General features: G+C 43.4%; 1 protein-coding gene across 4 annotated transcripts in view; it reads right to left on the minus strand.

Annotated features, from left to right (window-relative positions):
* Positions 1-16,312, minus strand: part of Pgcka1 (PDCD10 and GCKIII kinases associated 1) — an 80,863-nt gene that overhangs the window by 27,394 nt on the left and 37,157 nt on the right. The window contains exon 1 of one of the 4 annotated variants that reach the window (XM_075943471.1): positions 5,242-5,260. The exons of the other annotated variants lie outside the window; for them this stretch is intronic. The gene's annotated coding sequence lies outside the window, so the exon portion shown is untranslated. Of the gene's footprint in view, positions 1-5,241; positions 5,261-16,312 lie in introns of those variants that run through there. 4 annotated transcript variants of the gene reach the window in all.

Below are 16,312 nucleotides of genomic sequence, written 5' to 3' on the forward strand. Positions count from 1 at the left end.
TTAATTCACTCTAAGTAAACATAGGGACACTAAAATGTCTACATTGTAATCCTTAACATTTTCTTAGCAGAACACACTAATTTGTGATGTGTATCCATTTACTGTTCTTCATGGGAAAATCTTATTCTATAAGCCAGAGATGGCTGGAAATGGATTGTCTTTTCTTCATGTTAGGGGTTCCTGTGCAGCAAAGCAGGAGACTTCTCTGCAGCCTGCTTTTGGGTTGATTGACAATATTTGCTCTTCGTAGAGGAAACATATAGACAATCCCATACCAGACACATCCAATGTATTTTTTTCATTTGTTTGTTTGTTGTTGTTGTCTAACCGCGTTGCTATTTCAACTGTATTCAAAGTGATATTATTGGAAAGGTTTTCACTCTGTGGTTCAGGCAGGAGTAAAGTTTGCAAAGCAATCCTATCTTACAGGCAGTGGTGTGTTGTTTAACAACTGGTTTGACAGAAACACAAAGATATTGACTATAAGTAAGAAGTAAAAAACCTATGGCACACAAATACAAACACATGTCTACAGAATAAACTGGGGACTGGGAGATGCACAGGGAAAGAGCACTTATAATGCAGATATGAAGACCTGAGTCTAGTTCCCCAGCACACACATGTAAAGCCAGGCACAGCCATGACATACACCCCAAAACCTTGTCTCTTTTGTGAGAGGCAGTGGCTACCCAACTGGCCCATGTGTGACCAGCATTGGAATCTAATATTTCACATGTTACCCCCACATGTGTATGGACACAGGTACACCCTGTACACACATGGATACACGCACACACACACACACACACACACACACACACACACACACACACACACACACATTGATTTAATCTTCTTAGAATGCTTGGAAGGGGGTTGTCACACTCTATGCACAACAGATAGAACAGGTGTAGTTCCGACAAGAATGCAGGTTGGTGTTTCCAGTTAATAGTTTAGAATAAAGAGAAAGAATGGCCACACGTGGAAACTCCCTCATTTGTTGATAACATGAGCAAATCTTCATCAAGTCAGATCATTTTCAAAAATTAGGGAAAAATTTCCTCATGCAGGTGTTTTTTGTTTGTTTGTGTGGTTTTTGGCGTTTTCCTCATGAGATGGCAATAGATTCAATCTACTTTCAAGTTTAATGTAAAATAATGTTTTCTTCATTACGTTCCTAATCACAGGCAACAAAATAAAAGAAAAGTCAAGCCCTAATTCACAACATTTGCCAGTTTTCGTGGTGTAAATGTTCCTGGAGTGGCTGATTCGAGGCCCTGAACACAAAGTTCAAAGGCCACATAGAGCACCCCACTCTAAAAGCCTGCCCCCAACAGGCTCAGCAGACACAAAACCCTTGGTAGAATGTTAGAACATTTTAGAAATAACTAGGTTTTGGGATTTACTGACTTCATTTTAAATATAATTTATTTAATTCTACTTCTAAATACTTCAATGTAAATGTTATTAAATTCTCAACAAGTTGTTGAAATTCCAGAACCTGACAGCCAGCCAGTCCTGACTAGTTGTGGCACAAGCTTGCCAGGTTTTGTGATTGGAGGGCAAAAGTACTTCCCAGGCAATTTTCCCTCCGCCACAGGCCACTAACCTCCCCATTAATAGTCACCTTAAGGCCCGACTTCCCCTGCTGTGAGTTAATCAGTCTCAGGAGGGTAGGGTGTTCCCAGGAGAAAACCAACAGCAAAAAGAACCTGGGGAAACCACCTCTAGGTCTTGCAGCCTTGAGGAAGCGCTTAGCTGCCCTTTCTGGAGACTGGAGAATGGTGAGAATTGAGCTCCTGGGCAACCAGAGATGGGAGGTGACACATACAAAGATGCAGGAATAGAGACCCAGAGGCCCACCCTCAGTAACACTCATAATGTTAGATTCCAATACTGGTCACACATGGGTCAGTAGGGCAGCCACTGCCTCTCACGAAAGAGACAAGGTTTTCAGGTGTGTGTCATTGATTGATGGCTCTGAGGAAAGCCTGATACATGCAGTTTGCACACCTGGCTTACAGGGTCACTGATTTTATCTTGTTCTTTCCCTGAAAGCAAGCACATATAGGTGAGTTTCAGCACAGATCCAAAGAGTAACTTTCCAGGATCAGTATTTTATGTAGGGACCAAGCAGAGTCCACTTGACACTGGAAGTCGAGAAGATTTCGTTGCAGGATTGGAGAGATGGTTCAGAGGTCAACGGCACACTCTAGAATATCCCTTTTGACCACATGGTGAACACACATATACCCAGGCACACAGGGATAAACATAGTTCTATTTTTTTTTATTCTTAAAAACAAAAGAAGATTAAGTTGCTTTTTGTATAGTCAGCACAGAGAATTTTAGATTCTCAAAGATAGGACAGATGATAAAGTATTTCCCTTAATTTGCCAAATGAAAATGGGCTAAATATTGTAACTATAATTTTTGCCTAATAACTGTTTTATGTATGTAATTTTACTGTTAAAGTTAAAACCTTCCTTTTATTTAGACAGAATGGCTCCTAAGCAGCTTCCACCAGGTACACTGTCTGGAGTTCATTCATGGGTCTCCTTTGTTTACCCTATAATTTTGTGGCCATATGGTGTATGTACAAAGATGGGGTTTTGTTTATTAAACCTCAGGGATAGCAAGAAATGTACACTTCAAATAGCCTCTCATCAAGATGGTCACACTAGAAGTGGGTGGCTAAATGTAACTCAGATATCCACTGATTAAGTTATGAACTAATGAATGACAGAAATGGCTTTCTATTTATGAAATTAAAGTCCTACTAATCAGGAAACTCAGTTTAGGAAATAGATACTACTTGTGGGATTCAGGGATGCAAGTCGCTTTTCTGGCTTTCTAAGAAAATGGACCAAGAATTTAGCAGAGCCACAGCAGAACCCATAGGTGTGGGGCTGGAGGCTTCATTCATGGTCCTGTAACTGGCCAGTAGATGACAGGGTCTGGTATCTCCAGATGCTGCATGCAGAGGTGTGTAACAGAATCCTCTGTCTGGAATATTGTCAGGCTGACTTAAATAGAGAGTGGTCCATATCTCCATCTGTGGATTCAACTAAGTGGGAACCACAGTGCCCCACTCCAGTTGTGCCTGTACTAAACAGGTGTAGATTTGTTTTTCTTGGCCCCCGCTAAACAACACATTCTAACAATTACTCACATTGTATGTACACTGTATCAGGAATTGCAAGGGATCTAGAAATGATGTCTTAGTATATGGGAAGATGCTCATAGGTTACATGCAAATGCCATTTTATATAAAGGACTTAAACATCATTTTTTTTCTTTTTGGTATGCATAGGGCTTATAACATGAATCCTGTGCAATATTAAGGATGGCTGCACCAAAGATTTGAGACTTCCCATTTACTCAACAAAGTCAAGTGTCAACAGCTACTTAGCTATTCGATCAAAGCCAAGATTGTTGTCAACATTACAATCGGTCTTTAGAGCATTGAAAAATCAAAGTAAGTTGCACAAACCACAGATTGCTGCAGCCACGGGGAGGCAGAGGTCAGTGAGAGGCTGTTATACTCCAGCAGAATCCCAACTGGGGTGTGGTGAAAGTCGATCCAGAACCGTTTTCCCTTATGCGTACTTTCAATCTGGGTTGTCAATAAGCAAACCTAAGTCCTTCACTTTGCTGTGTAAACTAGAAGTCTCAAATCTTTATTATTCTCAGTTGTCTCTGAGTTCAAATCTAAGTGTAGGATTGGACTCACTTGGAAGTCATTTCTGATTAAAACAAACCTTCAATAAAATGGTGACTCTAAAACCTTTATCTCTTGTATAAAATGTTTTATTATATCTTATGTACATAATTTACTATTTGACACTTATTCATATCAAAATCAGGATGTTTTCAAGAACACATTGAGGCATTTTATTAAATTGTAGATTTGTCAGGTTTAGAATTGGCATCAAATTCTGCTCTGCAACAAACTCTCAAGAGACCTCCCCCCCCCAGCCCAATGCAATTGGTCCAGAGGAGATTTGGATTACAGAGTTGTCAACCTTCCTAGTGCTGTGACCCTTTGTGCTGTGGTGACCCCCAATCAGAAGATTATTTTCATTGCTACTTCATAACTACAATTTTCTACTGTTCTGAATCATAATACAAACGTTTGATATGCAGGATGGTCTTAGGTGACCCCTGTGAAAAGGCCAGTTGGCCATATAGCTGCTAAGACCCACATGTTGAGAGCCACCACGGACTTAGAAGATGTTTTAGCACTAGGTGCTTGCTTAGTGCTCTGGTCACAAGGAACTAACTGTCCATAGTCAAAATACTTTTTCCATATGAACAAACATAAAACAAATACAATTACAATGTGTCAATGTGGTTTTTTTTGGTTTGTTTTGCTATTTCTTGGTTATTTACACAGTAACTTGAAAAAAACCGGTTTTTCTTTTCTCTCTCTCCCCTCTCTTTCTTTTTCTTTGTCTTTTGGCTTTCAAGACAGGGTTTCTCTTTGTAACTCTGGCTTTCCTGGAACTAACTCTTACCCAGGATGGCTTCAAATTCAGAGATCCCCCTGCTTCGTCCTCCAAAGTGCTAGGATTAAAGGCATGTGCCACCATGCCCAGCAAAAAGACATTTGTTTCTGTTCTGTTAAAATGTTGGAGGAATCATAGTTTATATTAATGGTTTCATTTTGGTCTTAAGCACTGATATAAGATTTTGACACAGTTGAAAATGAACTCAGTGTAGATCACCAAATCTCCACTTAGAACACTTAGCAGAAAACAAAAGCTCACAATTTATTTTCAAGAGTGCTTTTGTTTGAACCTTTGTTACATTTCAGTAAGACTCATGGTTATTGTTTTTAAAGATTTGTTTATTTATTATGTATAGTGTTCTGTCCGTATGTATGTCAGCATGCCAGAAGAGAGCATTACAGATGGTTGTGAGGCACCGTGTGGTTGCTGGGGATTGAACTCAGGTCCTCTGGAAGAGCAGCCACTGCTCTTAATCCCTGAGCCATCTCTTCAGCCTAAGACTCATGGTTAGTATTAATGTACTTTATAAATGAACAAAATACCTTTCTGTTTTACAACTGAACAGAATAGGATTTTTCAAGCTGAGGCTGGGGAACCTGTGTGTACTTTACTCATAGTCTTAGTGAGCAACAACCAGCATTAAAAACAAACAAGCAACTGAGGACCTGTGGGACTCTCACTGCCTGGGCTGCCTTACGCTCTGAGGATGGCCTTTGTTTCCTTTCACTGACCTGGGTGGAATGTTGGGGCTGTGTCCATGAGGTGCTCTTCCTGCCTGGGTGGCTCTGAAACAGCAGAGACTTCTCCCTCACAGCTCCAGAGATTGGAAGAAGGAAGACAGGTGAAGTTCTGGTTAAGGGACATTTCCCAGATTTCAGATGGCTGTGTCCTCATACAGGTGCAGGGAGAGCAAAGAGAGAGAATACGGAAAGCTGGCAAAGGCTCGCTCCAAAATCATTGTTAGTACGGGCACTAAGAGCATCTGAGAGGGTTCCACACCCATGACATAACCACCTCTCAGAGGCCCTGCTTCCTAGTACCTCATCACATAGAGTTATGAACTCGATCATTTTGGAGGGGAGATGAAGTCCAAGGCACTGGCAAAGGAGACAGGAGGTGCTTTCTGAAGCCAGATCATAAGCCTTGTATTCCCACCTTCCTTCCTGGAAAGCACGTGACCCACAGCCCTGAGTCCACGGATGGCTAGCATGAGCCCACAGAAAGTCCTCTACTCCCCCGTAGGGCTCACCAGTCCTACTGAGACTGTAGATTGATACTTGAGCAATTTTTTCCCTAAAGCAAACAACTTTAAAAGTAGTTTGTTTTAGAGCAACCGAGCTCGGCGCATTTGGTGTGCGTGTGGTGTGTATGTTCAAGCCACAGCCTGCATGTGGAGGTCGGGGGACAGCTAGCGGGAGTCAGTTCCCCCTTTCTACCATGTGGGTTCTAGGTGCTGAAGTCAGGTCATCGGGTGTGCCGGCAAAGGACCTTTATCCTCTGAGTTGTCTTGCTAGTCCATAGCATGCACGCCAAAAAAGAATCTGTTTCGGGTTTAGACATGGGTGTGTGCCTACGGTGTTGATGTGAATGTGTTTTCTAACTTGGGGGTGGGGGAATCTCAGTGAGAGTCACAGGATTCTTGGGAGGATCACAGGGTGAGATGATTAAAAAGCCATCTAAGTCCAAGAGAAAGAGAAGTAAAATAAAATCTGATCCCTCGAGTCATACAGTTTTGCGGTTGTGTGTTTCCCCCCTAACACTATATTGAAACTGAACTGCCACCATGATGATATTAGGGGCGGGACCTGGCTTGTGGGTGGGACAGGTGCTGTCATGAAAGTTCAGTCCGTTTGCCATGGGATGTTTTACCCAGAAGGCTCTGCTAGATGCCACTCTCGTGATCTCGGACTTCCCAGTTTTAAGAACAGTGTGTTAGTAACTTTCTGCTCATTCTAAGTTATCCGAGCCACAGAATCTGCTATAGCAGCACAAAACAGAGTAAGCCCGGAAACCGAAGCAGAGAGTGAGGCTGGTATAGCAAACATATGGAAATGAAAACACGAAAGAAGCTTTGGATGAGGTGATGAGCAAAGGCTGGAAGGAGGGAGAGGACCCAGCCTGAAAAAGCCTCGCTTGCTATAAACAGAGTGTGAGGGATGATGCTGGCGAGGGCTTGGGATTGGGAAAGAAGGGCAGGGAAGGCCTGGGAATATTTAAGGTGGCTCCAGAGACCGTGCTTAGAATGTTGGCAGAGATGTGAATGGAAAAGGCCACTCGGATGAGATCTCAGATGGAAATGAGGAAGGCCCTGGCAACTGGAGCATCCTTGTTAACCGGTGGCAAAGAATCCGGCGGGATTGTGTCATGCCCCGGGCTCTGCGGAAGCGGAACTCAGCGTGATGATGGCACATGCCAGCAGGGTTCTTTTAACTGAACGCTGTAAAATGTGAGAAGAGGCTGTTTCGAGATGGAATTTACCATTAGAAAGAAACCAGAACATTGAGATTGAAGGGGTTATTGGGCTGGCCCTGTGGAGAAAATGAAAATGCTTGTCCAGGAGAGGAAAACCGAGGACGTGGCCTTACCACCATCTGAGAAGGAAATTACTGTTGGCAGAAAAAAAAAGCCTGTTCCTCCAGAGTGGCATGAATGAGCCTGAAAGGACATCAGGGACATTTGTGCTACCCTCCCCATCACAGGAGGAAGGAGACATGAAGAGAAGCCTTGAGCATCATGGGCCTCACATCTCTGCTCCCTGCATTCAGATGCAGCACTCTTTGGCTGCCCTAGCCGCGGCTCCAGCCAGCCCATCCGAAGCCTCACATCCTGCTGGGGGGGACTCAGGGCTGTGTATTCTGGTGACATCCACATGGTGCACAGACTGCAGTGCTTTCAGGGCATGGCCTCCCTTGTCTTCTTTTCAAAGGGTGTGCTGAATGGCCCAAGGACCCTGGCAGAAGCTTGCTGTGGCGATGGAGCTTCCCCCAGGGTGGGAGTGGGGGCGCCTGGGCACAGAGCTTTGGAGTTACCGGAACACCACAACTGTAGGCAGGAACCTCTAAGCCACAAATGTACCTGTCGGTAGAGCCCAGCAAAGCCATGGGGGTGCAGCTGCAGGGCTTGGGGAGGGGCCACCTCTGCCCTCTGGGTCTGGCAGGTGAGTCATGGAATTAAAGGGTGTTCTCAAACCTTAAAATTGAGCATTGTTCCCTGTTCCTCTCTCCTACTATCCACTGCCCCCACTCCAGACCTGTTATTTCATTATCTGTCTAGACTTTTCCCTTCTGAAACGGCCAAGTCCGCAGCAACTGTGCCATCTCTGTAGTTGGAAAGCACAGACCTGTTGGTTCCACAGACTCACAGCTTTGGGGATTACCAGGAGACTCACCCACATCTGGTTCAGAGGGGACTCGGAACTTTTGAGTTGAAGCTGGACCCAGTTAAGACTGACTGAGATGGAATGAGGATATTTTACATAAGAGAAGAATACACATTTTAGGGTCAGGGGCAGAATCCCATGGCCTGCATTGGTGTCTCCTTTAATATCCATATTGAAACTTAACTGTCGTTCTTCTAGTTCTGAGTTACAACATTAGAGATGTGGTTGAGTGCTCTGTCCTTAGGAGGTGGAGTTCAGTGGTAAAGGGTGATCACTCTGCACAGTCCCGATCACTCTACACAGTCCCGCGTCTTCTTTGCCTTTCTGCCTTCTGCCAATAGATGGGAGGAAAGGCCCCTTCCCATAGGAGCCAGATACAAGCTTCTTCATGTTAGACCTTCCTTATTCCAAAACTGTAAGTCTGAATTAAAGTTACCATTTCTTGGGTGTTTTCTTACAGCACAGGACAAATGGAAACAGCCCATCTAGTAGGATGTGTTGACTCCTGTCTGCTCTACCACCATTATTTGACCGGTAAGTTCTCAGCTCTGAAGGGCTGGCCAATGGGCCTCCATCTCTCCAGCCTTCCTTGTCAGTATTTACAGGTCGGCACCACGTGTCTTCAGGAACCCATCCTTCTATTGTCTCCATGTTTTCTGGTCCTCCCACCGTAATAAAACTGCACAAAATTAAGCTGCGCTCCCAGTATGTAAATCTAACAGCCTGTTCTTAATTCCTTCTGAATTATTATGCACTGAATATTTGTGACCCCGCCATGCATATACTGCAACATTAACCCCTTCCCCCCAGTGTGGCTGTACTTAGAGATGTACCATTACTTAAGGTAACTAAGGTTAAACAAGGTTGTAAAAATGAGACCCTGATGTAATAGGATCAGTGTCCTATAAACTCAGAATGCTAGCAGCAAGGAAAGGCTATATGAAGTCATAGCAAAGATGGACCATCTGGTTGTTAGGGAGAAAAGACTTCCTCAGAGACTCAAACCTTCTGCAACTGTGGTCTTGGGCTTCCCAGCTTCTGGAAATGTAAGAAGACAACTTTCCGCACTTTAAGTCACACAATTTGTGGTATCCAGTTACAGCAGACCAAGCAGACTCCTTGATGTATTCAGCAACTGAGAGCAGCAAAGCAAGGGCGGAATTGGAGTTCTGCTCAGTTTTGAAATCCCATGTTAGCACCCACAAGTAAACTGCAAGCTAAAGGAGTTTGATCTGGTAGGTCTCTGTGCAACCAGTCAAAAGGTCCTCACTAAGTTCTCTGCACTCATCAACATCTCTAAGACCAAAGCAGAGCACCCCAACAGAGCATCCTGGGGGAGGCTGCCCATACTGCTTCCCAGCATGTAGGCTTTCACTTCCTCATCTAACTCTGCTTCCTCTTCTAAATAAAGCTTCGGCGTGCTGACCCGCTGTGCATGTCTATCAGTACTTTCATTAGTGAGACCAAGGACCTGGATAGAAAAGGTTAACTCCTACCATAGGAGAGGACTTGAACTTCAGTGTCTTGTTGGCAGACAAACGTGAGTGGCATTTAATGCTATGTCCTAATCAAACTATTATAATGCCTGTGTCCACCTAGCAAGACATAGAATTCTCTTCCTCAGAATGTGACTTGCACCCTCCTGAGAAGCAAAAAGAAAAAAGTATCTGTGTAGCAGAGAGCAAATGTAGTTGTTACTTTACACCCCAAGTGAATTAGTATTTTCTGACAATAATTCTTGAAGTAACACTGAAGCCTGAACGTTGCCACTAACTAGAACAAATAGTTTTGTATTCTTGGACCTCTGCACAGATGTATGTTGATAAATACCATCCTTATTTTTTTATTTATCTTACTTTCATGTGTGTTGGTAGAACACTAAGTAAATGCTGTGGATTGAATGTGTTAATCGATGTTAACTTTCTTCTAAACCTTAGTCATTAGTATATGAGATCTCTCTCTCTCTCTCTCTCTCTCTCTCTCTCTCTCTCTCTCTCTGTGTGTGTGTGTGTGTGTGTGTGTGTGTGAGAGAGAGAGAGAGAGAGAGAGAGAGAGAGAGAGCATTTATGTGTGTATATGTAATAGTATGTTGGCCAATTTTTCCCTTTTACAATAAATAGCTTAGGGAAATCATTTAAAAGAAGGAAAACCCCCTTTTCACTCATGCTCTTAGAGATTTCAAGTCAGGGCTGCTTGGTTCCTCTGTTTCGCACTTGTGGAGAGGTAGATATTGGAGGACCAAGCTGTTCCTGAGGTAGCAGACAAGAAGCAAGAGAACCAAGAAGGGGTGGGGACAGACAGGTTTCCGGGATGTGACAGTGACTTCCTTCCTTCAACTGTGACCCCCACTTTCGGGTTTTCCACTGCTGCCTGCTAGCGTGTCCTATAATTCATCTACCAGAGCACCCGTTCATTCCTTAGGTCCCCAGGATGCAGACACAGCTTTATTATCTGATCCAGCAGCTAGGGTCAAACTTCGGTGGGAATTACTTCATATCTGAACAATAACTCTCTCCCTGCCTCTCTCTCTTTCCATAGAACTGGGGGAGGTGACAATCATATATTTGGAACATGGAAAGTAGGGAAGTGGCCACTCACTCAGTGGGCCTTCAGCAACTGAACTAGATCTAGGAGGGGTGCCAAAGAGATGCTTACAGGCTCTGCAGTCAGGACTTGCCTCAGGTGGGGGCGGGGCCCAAGTGTGCAGGCTTGAACTGTGTGTGTTTAAAAGCGGTAGACACACTCACACTTCTGTTTCCCTTCCTGTATGCCGCTGGTAACTATACTTCTCCATCCCAACAGATGTCTGGGAGTTTATCTACAATAAGAGCAAATCCAGAAGGCCTCTGAAGTGGGGGCTTTATGGGCAGCATTGAAGGCTGGGTATTGTTTTGTTACTATGACAAAATAACTGGAAGAAACTTTATTATCGATTTTTGGGGGGTGGGGTGGGGATTGAGGATTGAACCTAGAGCTTTGTGCATGCTGGGTTATCAGTTACCCTTGGACTTTATCCCCAGACTCCCTTTTACTTCTTTTTTTTTTTTAAAGATAGGTTGTCACGAAGTTGCCCAAGGTTGTCCTTGAACTCACTCTCTAAGTTAGAGAGAGTAGTTGAGAGAGTGCACGGTTCTGCTACCTCAGATTTGGTAGAGAAACGATCTAAGGCAGGAAAGTTTTGCTTTGGCTCTTAGTTTAAGTCCATAGTTGGCTCGCTCTACTGATTTGGGCTTAAGATGAGGCAGAATCTAACATCACCAAGATTGTGTGATGGAGGGAATTGTGTGGATGCTCTCATGGCAGCCAGAGAAAAGGTCTCGGGACAAGACATATTCTCTGAAGGTATACCTTCCTGAAGAGTATCTTCTTGAGAATTTTCTTTCTTTTTTTTTAAATTTATTTATTTATTTATTAAAGATTTCTGTCTCTTCCCTGCCACTGCCTCCCATTTCCCTCCCCCCCCCCCAATCAAGTCCCCCTCCCTCGTCAGCCCAAAGAGCAATCAGGGTTCCCTGACATGTGGGAAGTCCAAGGACCACCCACCTCCATCCAGGTCTAGTAAGGTGAGCATCCAAACTGCCTAGGCTCCCACAAAGCCAGTACGTGCAGTAGGATCAAAAACCCATTGCCATTGTTCTTGAGTTCTCAGTAGTCCTCAAAAAGAGAGAGAGAGAGAGAGAGAGAGAGAGAGAGAGAGAGAGAGAGAGAGAGAGAGAGAAAGAAAGAAAGAAAGAAAATGGCCTCCAAAGGGAGCAGCACTATTAGTAGGTGTGGCCTTGTTGGAGTAGGCGAGGTCTTGTTGGAGGACTTGTGCCACTGTGAGGGTGGGCTTTGAGGTCTCTATTCATAGGATTCATTCAGGTGGCAGTAGGTCAGCTTCCTGTTGCCTGCAAGATGTAGGACTCTGAGCTGCTCAATACCACCTGTCTGTATGTCACCATGCTTCCTGTCATGATGACAATGGATTGAACCTCTGAAACTGTAAGCAAGTCACCCCAATTAAATGTTTTTTTATAACAAAAAAAGAGTATCTTCTGATTGCCCCCCCCCACACCCATAGCCCACTTAGAATCAAGCCCCTCAATGGATTCACCGACCCTGAAAGTGAGTGCCTTCAGAAGCCCAGCTCCTCTCAACAGCGCCACCAGCTGGAGAGCAAGGCTTTAACGGAAGAGCCTTCAGGAGGACTAAGCCAACAACAGCACGCAGCACACTGTGATTCCTCTCCCTCTTTCCGGTCCAAGCCTCCAGTCAGGACTGCATCCTCCAGGCAAAAGTGCGGAAGAGCTTTCTGAGGGGATCTGGTTGACCCAGGAAGAGAGCTCTAGAAACGCTGACGGGTGCCTGACAGCCAGCTTAGCCATGTCATTAGAGTTACTCACCATGGACAAGCGTGATGACTCCCTGAGCACACAACACTCTCGTAGTTCCTAACACGTTCAAATCTTGTAGCTGCTACTTACAGCCACTCTTTAAGGTAAATGGAGAGGCAGGATACAGTCATCTTCAGATGTCTGAACTCTTTTTAAGTTTTTTAATTAAAATGTTTTAAAAAGATTTATTTTTATTTTATGTGAATGGGTGTTTGGCTTATATGTATGTCAGTGTACCATACACATGCCTGATTCTTGCAAATGCCAGAAGATCTCCAGGAACTGGGGTTACACATGACTGTGAGACACTATGTGGGTGTGGGGAATCCAGCCCAAGTCCTCTGAAAGAGCTACAAGTACTCTTAACCAATGAGTCATCCCTCCAGCTCCTAGGATCTTAATTTTTACCTCCACATACTTTTTCTTAGGAAGCTAGTAGCAGATGAAGTCTACAAAAAAATGGAAGGAAAAGCCAAACAAGAGGAAGTCAGGATGTGTGAATTGTCCCTTGGAAAACTCCTGCTGAAGAGTCATTCCCATTGTAAAGACAGTAAGTAGAATCGTCTAGAGGCTCTGTCCTTTTGAAGAAAAATTATGGTTTAGGATATTCCCCCATCTCACAATATCGCCTACACTCATAAGATGCCAATAGTGTAAACTGAAACCAAGTTGTACCTGCAAAGTGTGACTCACACTAGATTCCACATGGCATGGACAGAGAACAGGACATCCTTACCTTCCCCAGGGGACAGTGAGTGCACAGTGCCCTCAAGTCAAACAACCAGCAGGCAGAAGTACATACTGCACAGCAAAGTCCTGGATCTAAGTGCCAGGCAAGGAGTTTGGGGAAGGGGATAGGCATCAGGTGAGCTGGAGGCTTTCTTAAGTACTTTACAGCCTGTGAGATGGCTCAGCAGGGCAAGGTACTTGCCTCCAAGCCTGATGACCTGAGTTCAGTCAGGTCCAGTGCACAGAGGGAAAAGCTCTGATTCCCTTGAGTTGACAGGTACAGGTACATCACAGCACACGTGTGCACATACAAATCAACACATAAATGTCATGAATGTGTTAAAAGAAGCACTGCAGAATTCACTATATTCTAGTATGTAACTGGTTAGATTTAGTAGAAATGATTTTAAGCGTACTAGTATCGAGATGGGTCAAAATAAAGGCCTTGGGGACTGGGGAGATATCTTGATTGGTAAAATGCTTGCTTTACAAGCAAAAGAACTTGCATTTGATCACTGGAACCCCTGTGAAAAAAGCCATGAGTGGTGTACACTTGCAATCCTAGCTCCGGGAGGCTGAGAAAGGTAGATCTCTAGTGCTCTTTGACCAGGCAGCCCAGCCCACTTGGTGACTCTCAGTCCAATGAGAGACCAACAGTAACAACAGTAACATTGAAAAGTACATGGTGCTTGGGGAATACATTAGAGGCTGCTCTCTGGCTTCCACATATACACATACACGTTCATGTGTACCATACACACATGCACACATATGAACACATACAAAAATAAGTCTCATTGAAGTATAATCTGTGATTTCAGCAAATAATTTTTGGAAAGTTCATTGTCCCTTTTCAAAAATGAATAGACATGAGCTAGATAGTTCCTCATGTCCCTTGACCTTCACCTGTCTCTTTCTGTGCCTTGTTTGTGTGCCTTTCCTTTTGAACATGGACACCCAGAAATCTGGCAATGGAGAGAATTCCTAATTACTTTGATGGTTAGAACAGATTTTCCACTAAAGACACAATTCAAATCTAGCACCTCCTGATTTATAGCTGAACCACCTGAGCCTACATTTCTGGCCGCCTCTGTCCACATGAGAGGAGATGCAGGAGGAGACCAAAGTTCTCTCCTGCCTAGACTCTGGCCTGTGACGTAAGCAGTGTTGACCAGAAAGTTAATAATTACCCATCTCCTAAGTTAAGGTCTGCTTGAGAACCTGGTAGGCAGATGAAGAAAAGAATGTACCACAAATGTTGGTGGGGGTCTCCAGCTGTGATTCTTGGTAGCACAAACCAGAACCCCACAGTGCAGTTCTATCTAGGACACATCAAAGAGGAACTCGAACTGTTCTTATTAACTCCAGTGCTGGGGTGGGCTAGGCAGAAGTGGGGCAGGATCTCTGAATTAAAGGATGAAAATGGGGACTTTTCTCGGATCAGACCAATATTTACAACTTTGTGATTTGGGTGGGTCAGTTAGCCAGTCTATTTATAGTGCTCCTTATCCAACAACTGATGATAATTTAGTCCAGATATTTATGAGAATAATGTGTTAATGTCCGCAGAACACTGAAATGGGAACTTTGCTATAAATTTCCTTAAAACAAAAGCAAAGCACCCAGCTTGATTCGCAGGGGCCTCGAGTTACCTCGTGCCATGGCCATGCAGTCTTTTCTTTTGTAAATTATGTAACTCCGGGTTAAGATTCATAGAACAAGTACAAGGAGATAATTCCCATGGCAAATTTGGTTCAGCCCACTTCAAAAAGGTATAGGGACACATTGTGCTGAATATTGGTCATGATTTCAAGCTGCATTTGTTTGTACTGATGTTTTGGATCTGATGCTAATACTTTCCCTTGCATGCCAGCTAAAGCAATTGGCACTCTGGACTTAGTGGAAAAATCGTGATGGTGCCAAGTCAAGGAGTCCAACTGTTGACTTAGAGACATGCTTTCATTCACAAAAGTTCAACAATATCTAGTATCCTGAGAAGGTGCCAACAAAAGTTCAAATGCAAATGCAAAAGAAATTGATGGGTCACTTCTACAAGTTCTATAACCTTGTCTCACATAACCCAAGAATGCAGCTTGCCTCCCACATTCCTTTTTCATTTCTATGAAATGATTTATAAATCATAAATAAACCACCATATCACATGTATAATCTACATTTGAAAAATAATAAAACAATAAGGACTATTATTTTGGGAATTTAGTATTCTGAAGTGGTGAGCTCTTTCCCCTTAAAAAGTCTCAAAATCTAGGGCAGAGATATAACAATAACATCAAACAAACATTTCTGATTTGCAACCAAAATAACGTCATTATATATGTAGGAATCTAACGTAGAAGAAGCTTTCTAATAGATGACTTTTATTTCATTATGATAAGAACATATACATAAGATCTAATCTCTTAGCAAACTTTATGTGTTCAACATGGTATTGTCAGTATACTCACAATGCATTTACTTATCTTTAAAAAATTTATTTCACTTTTATGTATATGCATGTTTGTATGTCTGTGTATATCTGGTGTGAAAAGTCCTTCTGTATATGTGTTGCTTTTATTGGTTAATGAATAAAATATCTCCTTGGCCTGTGATAGGGCAGAGTAGAGCTAGGTGGGGAAAACTAAACTGAATGCTGTGAGAAAGAAGGCAGAGTCAAGAGATGCCATGAAGCCGCCAGAGGAGAAAGACGCAAGCCATCAGCCAGAACCTGGCCAAGAGGCCATGGGCCTCTTGGTAAAATGTAAAATAATAGAAATGGGTTAATTTAAGATATAAGAGCTAGCTAGAAACATGCTTAAGCTATTGGCCAAACAGTATTGCAAATAATATAGTTTCTGAGTGATTATTTTGGTTCTGGGCAGTGGGAAACAAACAAGCAGCCTCCTACAGAATATATCTTTGTACATTGATGTATGCAGGTACCCACAGAGGTCAGAAGAAGGTGTTAGACTTGTCAGCTGCCAGACATGGGTGCTGGGAATTAAACTCAGGTCTGAAGAGCAGCATGTGCTCTAAATAGCTAAACCATCTCACCCAGCTCTGCCTATACTTACTTTTATAACTAAGAACTATTTGGTTCTTACCATTCTTTCTGGATCTATGACTTTGAGGTTTCTGTTGTCTCATGTAAAAGGAAACAAGCAACACCTGATATTTCTAAATTTACTTCGCACGTCATCTGTGTTCATTCACCATCACAAGTGGCAGGACCCTTTTCTTTCCCAGGCTGTACTCACTGTGTCCTCCTTATCTGTTCCTCCATTTGATGAGCACTCCTGCTGTGCCCTCATGTTGTTTCCTTCC

The sequence above is a fragment of the Microtus pennsylvanicus genome, chromosome 12, assembly GCF_037038515.1.
Source record: "Microtus pennsylvanicus isolate mMicPen1 chromosome 12, mMicPen1.hap1, whole genome shotgun sequence".
NCBI lineage: Eukaryota > Metazoa > Chordata > Mammalia > Rodentia > Cricetidae > Microtus > Microtus pennsylvanicus.